Genomic DNA, 7,094 nt, shown 5'->3' with positions numbered 1-7,094 from the left:
GTTCGTTTTCGCTAAGAACGCTCTCCAGCCTCTTGTTGACGAGTTCCAATTTCTCAGTCAATTCATTGATGATCTTCTGGCTATCATCATCAGACCCAACTCTGGGTCATTTATTAGGGTGAAGACTTTCGTCTTTCCCCATTTTAAAAATTCACATACACTATGCAGGAGGGCAGTATCTATCCGTATTCAATAAACGGAATTATAGAAATATACCCCAAACAGTTCACTTTACACTTTGTTGCCTTCTATGGGCTTCTCATTCAATTTAATGACCTTATACAAACAATAAGGTAGAATGCCTACTATATTGGCCACGCTTCTCAAAAAGTCTATGGACCAAAAATTATTTAAGAAATATTCTAGTGACTACTATTTTAGCCACGCTTCTCAAATTTTGTATTGACCTTATATGTCAAAAAAATTTTTTTTCTTCTTTTTTTTTTCACTTGTTCCTTCAAGTATTTCACAAATCTCAACTGTTCACTTTTACACAATATGTTCTTCACTTTAACACTGTTCACACACTTATGGCCATGTCCAAATGTAATTTTGTCCATTTTGAATACCAATCAAACTACGACAGTTCAGGTCCTAACGTTCTGTTAAAAGATTGACAGACTGACTGACTGACAGATATGTCTATAATCGAAAGTAGATAATTCAGTGATTAACAGTTCAAATCAGCAGAAAAAACTAACTGTTAAAAAGGCGTTTTGTACCTATGTATATCGGAAATTTATTGTACAGTCAGGATGTATGATAACTTCTGTAAACAAATTTTCAGCATATTTAAATCTTTTTGATGATGTAAAAATATGATAAATAAACATTTTATAAATAGTTCGGCGTTCGGTGAAAATTTCGCCGAACACCGAACATTGGCCGAACATCACTTTTTACCGAACTCCGAATCCGTACCCGAACGTACTCCGAAAAAAATAAATATGCCTGTTATTTTACCCGATCCAAACAATCGGGTAAATAAGGGTAGAATACAATCTATGTATAATTATTAGTAAAAAATTATTATATATAACAATATAAAATATAATAAATGCTTCCAACAACGTTTTATTGACCAAAAAAATTATATAAGGCTAGCTTTTTGTACCCGGGGTTGCCCTGGATTTTAAATGTTTTATAATATTAAATCTATAGATTAATGCATGGAAATTAATATTGACTTTGCTTTTACACCTGAAATTAATATGTCGAAATTGAAATCTACGTTCAAAATATATAATTCAGAACAACTTTCACAAAATGTAACAAAACCACACATTTTCTCCCTTTTCCAAATATTTTAGGTTTGAGTGAGACTTTAAAACCAGGATTGGCAGACATATACTACTACATTTTGCACTTGTATAAGTGAAAGAGCGAAAAAACAAGAAATGAGAAATCATTATACTCTCATCTCCACAAAAATGCATGTATGGAAAACTGATATTTAGAAATAATATTAATGTAACACAAAACTAATATTTTTATACCCACCATCAAAAAAGATGGGGGGTATATTGTTTTTGTCATTCCGTTTGTAACACATTGAAATATTCGTCTAAGACCCATAAAAGTATATATATTCTGGGTCCTTATTAGATTCTAAGTCGATCTAGCCATGTCCGTCCGTCTGTCTGTCTGTTGAAAACACGATAGAGTCCAAACAGAAGTAGCTAGCGAGCTGAAATTTTTCACAGTTACTTATAGTTGACTCAGTTCGTTTGGTATTGAAAACGGGCAATATCGGTCCACGATTTCGCCTAGCCCCCATATAAGGCCCCCCTTAGAAAATGACATTATCGCCCATAACTTACTAACAAAATCATCAATAGCGGTATAATTCGGCACAAACATGTTTTATGGGGACGTAAATCTTTTCGTAGAATTTTATAAGGATCGGTCAATAATTGACCCTACCCCCCATATAAAGTCCCCTTCAGAAAATGACTTAATCGCTCAAAACTGACTAACAGAAGCAGCAATAGCGGTGTAATTCGACACAAACATGTTTTATGGTGACATAAATCTCTTCGTAGAATTTTATAAGGATCGTCCTATAATTGACCCTACCCCCCATATAAAGTCCCCTTCAGAAAATGACTTTATCGCCCATAACTGGCTAAGAGAAGCATCAATAGCAATGAAATTCGGCACAAACATGTTCTACGGGAACATAAATTTCTTCGTAGAATTTTATAAGGATCGGTCCATAATTGACCCTACCCCCCATATAAAGTCCCCTTCAGAAAATGACTTTATCGCCCATAACTGGCTAAGAGAAGCATCAATAGCAGTGAAATTCAGCAAAAACATGTTCTACGGGAACATAAATCTCTTCGTAGAATTCTATAAGGATCGGTCCACAATTGACCCAACCCCCCATACAAAGTCCCCTTCAGAAAATGACTTTATCGCCCATAACTGCCTAACAGAAGCATCAAGAGAGGTTTTATTTGGCACAAACATGCTTTATGAGGACATAAATCTCTCCGTAGAATTCTATAAGGATCGGTCCATAATTGACCCTAGCCCCCATATAAAGTCCCCTTCGGAAAATTACTTTATCGCCCATAACTGGTTAAGAGAAGCATCGATAGCAGTGAAATTCGGCACAAATATGTTTTACGGAAACTTAAATCTCTTTTTAGAATTTTATAAGGATTAGTCTATAATTGACCCTATCCCACCTATAAGGTCCCTTTCAGAAAACGACTTTAATGCTCATATATACCTTAAGAAGCATATATATAACAATAATAGTCGACATACAAAAGTTTTATAGCAACTAAAATCATTTTCTTAAATTTTATAAGGATGGGTCCATTATTGTCTGACCCCCCAAATAAGGTCCCCTTTAGGCAATGAATTCATCGCTCATTACTACAAAATTCTACATAAACAAGTTTCGTGCGAGCCAAAATTTCCCTATCAATTTTTATAAGGATCGATCCTTATAATCCTTATCTCCCATATAAGGTCGCCTTGACTTTAATGCTCATATCTGCTCATAACATATATATATAAAGCAATAAAATTCGACATAAAAAAGTTTTATAGGAACTAAAATCATTTTCTTGAATTTAATGAGAATGGGTCCATAATTGAACCTACCAATGTCCGCTTCTGAAAATGATTTTAAGACTTATTACTGACTCAAAAATGTGAGTACATCAGTAAAATTCTACATAAACATGAATGATTTGATGGTGGGTATATAAGATTCGGCATGGCCGAATATAACACTCTTACTTGTTTAGTTTAAAAGTAGCAAATATTTTTTGCCCTGTTTTGCACATATTTATTTTAAATATTAAAATATATGTATATAAAAACACAAATTTGAGCTTTTTAACTATATTTGCAATTAAATATATACATATTAAAGGTAAAAATTAAACAAAAGTACATTAAATTTTGGTTAATTATTATAATTTGCAAATTACGTTGAAAGAAAAAACATTTTAAAAAGTTAATAATTCTAAAAACTATTAAATGTGTAGTGTAGATATTAAAAAAGCACAACAATAATTAGTATTATCCATCCCTTCATTAATATACTTTCGTTCATTTTCATTGCAAAAGCAAGAAACGAGCGACAACACAACCTCCTTCTATGACAGCTCAAATGAGACTGAATTGTGTTTTCTATGCGTATGAATAATCTGTGTAAATTTAGTAACGGCCAAAAAACACTGTGTATAGGAGTTGCCGATCTTGACTTTAAAATAATTTCGCGTTAGAATATAGGGTAATTCCACAGATATTCCGACCATTTCAAATTTTCATCACTTTCGATTTAGTTATAACTCGAAACATACATTCTACTCTTAATTGCGGTTTCCATGGCATTCTTTAATAGGAGTTTTTATTTTAGCTACATTTACAATTTTCATAGGAAATGAGTGATTTTTATACATTTTAACACATTTATAGTCTAGTAAATTGAGGTTTTAATACCGAATAAAGTAAAAATTACCACAGACCATCCGATTAATGTTATAAATATGTTGGTGAATAATATCTGAAATCATGTCATATATAATTAATATATTGGGGGTCATAGGTCAAAATTATCAATTTTTTTAATATCTTCTTTTTCATACATCTTATGGATTTAGGAGTCATTACAAAATTTGTAGAGAATCAAATTCACAACATTTTTGTTTCAGATAATTTTTCCTATTATCAGCAGTTTTTGAGTTATAGTCATTTTTTGTATCATTTAAGATATGGTTTTCTAACCAAAATATATTTTGAACTACAAACGTAATTGTGATAACTTTTTGTACCGCCAATAGTAATAACAACATATCATTATTTAATTATACTTTCCGCGCCAGAGTAACTCTCTGACCCATAGTGCGATCTCTTGTAATGTTAATCTTTAAATTAAATTAGAGGCTATAATAAATCTATATTAATAAGACTTAGTGGATATAATATAGCTGATCAAAGCTTTAAACCCACCAAAATTTATTCATACGGAATAAACTGCATAGTGAAATGCAATATAAACTGCATAATGATATGCACTATATAATACTGTGAAAAAACTTTCCTGTTGTATGTATATATGGACCAATATTTCTTAAAATCAGTTATGCTGATTCTTTAACCTATCGAGTTATGCCTACCAAGTTTCATTAATTTCGATTCATCATTACAGCTAATTTAATTTCAAAATTTACATTACAAGAGATCGCTCTATGGGTCAGAGAGTAATTCTGGCGCGGATAGTATAATTAAATAATGATATGTTGTTATTACTATTTCAGTATATAAAGTTATCACAACTTCGTTTTTAGGTTAAAATATATTGATGTTAAAAAACCATATCCTAAATAAACGAAAAATGACTATAATAGGAAAAAATATCTGAAACAAAAATGCTGTAAATTTGATTCTCCACAAATTTTGTAAAATGTATAAAAAGCACTCATTTCCTATCAAAATTGTAAATGTAGCTAAATAAAAACTCCTATAACTTCCAAACCCATTAAGATCCCATTCTAACATTTTTACATAGCAATAGGAATAAGTTTGTCTTTTTGTCATAAAAAAATAAGAAAAATAAAATATCCTTTTTTAGGACATTCAAGGATAAAGGACATTTTCTATTATGTGGTCTTTGCGCTAGGACTTCATGCAATTTTAACGAAATTCCAAAAATGAGTAATCGAAGACCTGTCGAACGAAACATCATTTGTTATTCAATCATCATAATATCTAATTTTGAACAAAAATACCCGAGATGACCCATAAAATATGAACCGAATGAGTTAAGGATCTAATTTATACGCCATAGAAACCGCATTAAGAATAGAATATATATTGATTTGAAAAAAACGAAGAGGACAAAAATTTAAAATAGTGTTTTTTGGTCGATTTATTTTGGAATTACCTTATACAAAATCAGTTTTCAAGCACTAAAGTACCGATTTTCCCAGTTTTTCACCCTTTTCCTAATTTTCGTTACCCGTTTTCTTCAAACTTTCGCAACGCAACTTTGCTAATACAGTTTAGAATGCTAAATCGCATTCACAGAAAAAATTATCGGTAGTTTATTTTCAATTAACATGTTTTAATTTTCCTTACTTTTTATTTAAACAAATTTTTATTTGTCTTAATTATCTCGTTTTTTGAAACTGTTTGAAACATAAGTATAAAATTTTGATTAAATTTTTAATTAATTCAATTAATTTTTTAATTGATTGAAAAAATGTTTCTATTTTAGTTTTATTTTTTTAATATTTTATTTATTTTTTTTTGCGAGAAATACTTATAATTCCTAAATAGTTAATAAAATGTTAGGCATATAATATTTAAGTTTCTTGACAATTTGTGAAACACTTTATATGTTAAATTGTGTCAATAAAGTGATAATTTTTGTAAATGCTGAACGCATTGTTAAAGGTCTAGTATTCCTTTAACGTTGTGTGTAATCGATTAATAATTTGATTGTTTTAATCACCTTCTTAATTGATTTTTAAAATTTTTTCTATCAAACAGTTTAATATATTTGATTAATAAATTAATAAAAAATCAATTTTTTATTTATTAAATATTTAATTTATACAATTAATGAATTAATCAATGTTAAATCTTGTCTCAATTATTGACATTAATTGTTTTGATTAATTTGTTATTTGGAAAAAATATATATATTTTTATTTTTTTACAAATTTGGTAATTGATATCATCATTTTGGTTATAGGTGCAAAACTTGCTTGATACAATTATTTTGATAATTAAAACTCATTTTCAGTTTTTTCTGTGTTAAAATAACCAAAAATAAGTTTTTATGTACAAAAGTCCAATTTTCGGAAAGTTATATAGCCTATTGACGCTTCCAGACATATATCTTTCAAATAACCAGTAAAATTTACTAAATACTGAAAATTTTATCAGTATCCAGTAAAAACTTACTGAATACTTACAATTTTTTCAGTAAACAATAAAAACTTTTTTTTACTGCAATTTTACTAGTACTGCAAACGATGTATTACAAACGGAATGACAAAAACAATATACTTCCCATCTTTTTTTGGTCACAAGATTATATACACAGAAAAAACTGCAAATGAGTTTTAATTATCAAAATAATTGTATCAAACAAGTTTTGCACCTATAACCAAAATGATGATATCAATTAACAAATTTGTAAAAAAAATAAAAATATATATTTTTTTTCAAAATAACGAATTAATCAGAACAATTAATGTCAATAATTGAAACAAGATTAAAAATTGATTAATTCATTAATTGTATAAATTAAATATTTAATAAATATAAAATTGATTTGTTATTAATTTATTAATCAAATAAATTCAACTAAATTATCACTTTATTGACACAATTTAACATATAAAGTGTTTCATAAATTGTAAAGAAACTTGAATATTATATGCCTAAAATTGTATTAACTATTTAAGAATTATAAATATTGCTAGCATAAAAATTCAAAATAAAATATTAAAAATAAATCTAAAATAGAAAAGAAGACCATAAAAATTTGTTCAATCAATTAAAAAATTAATTGAATTAATTAAAAGTTTAATCAAAATTTTACACTTTAGTTTCAAACAGTT

The sequence above is a fragment of the Lucilia cuprina genome, chromosome 3 (genome assembly GCF_022045245.1).
Source record: "Lucilia cuprina isolate Lc7/37 chromosome 3, ASM2204524v1, whole genome shotgun sequence".
NCBI lineage: Eukaryota > Metazoa > Arthropoda > Insecta > Diptera > Calliphoridae > Lucilia > Lucilia cuprina.
The sequence above is the reverse complement of the archived record's forward strand: the minus strand, read 5'-3'. Positions refer to the sequence as shown.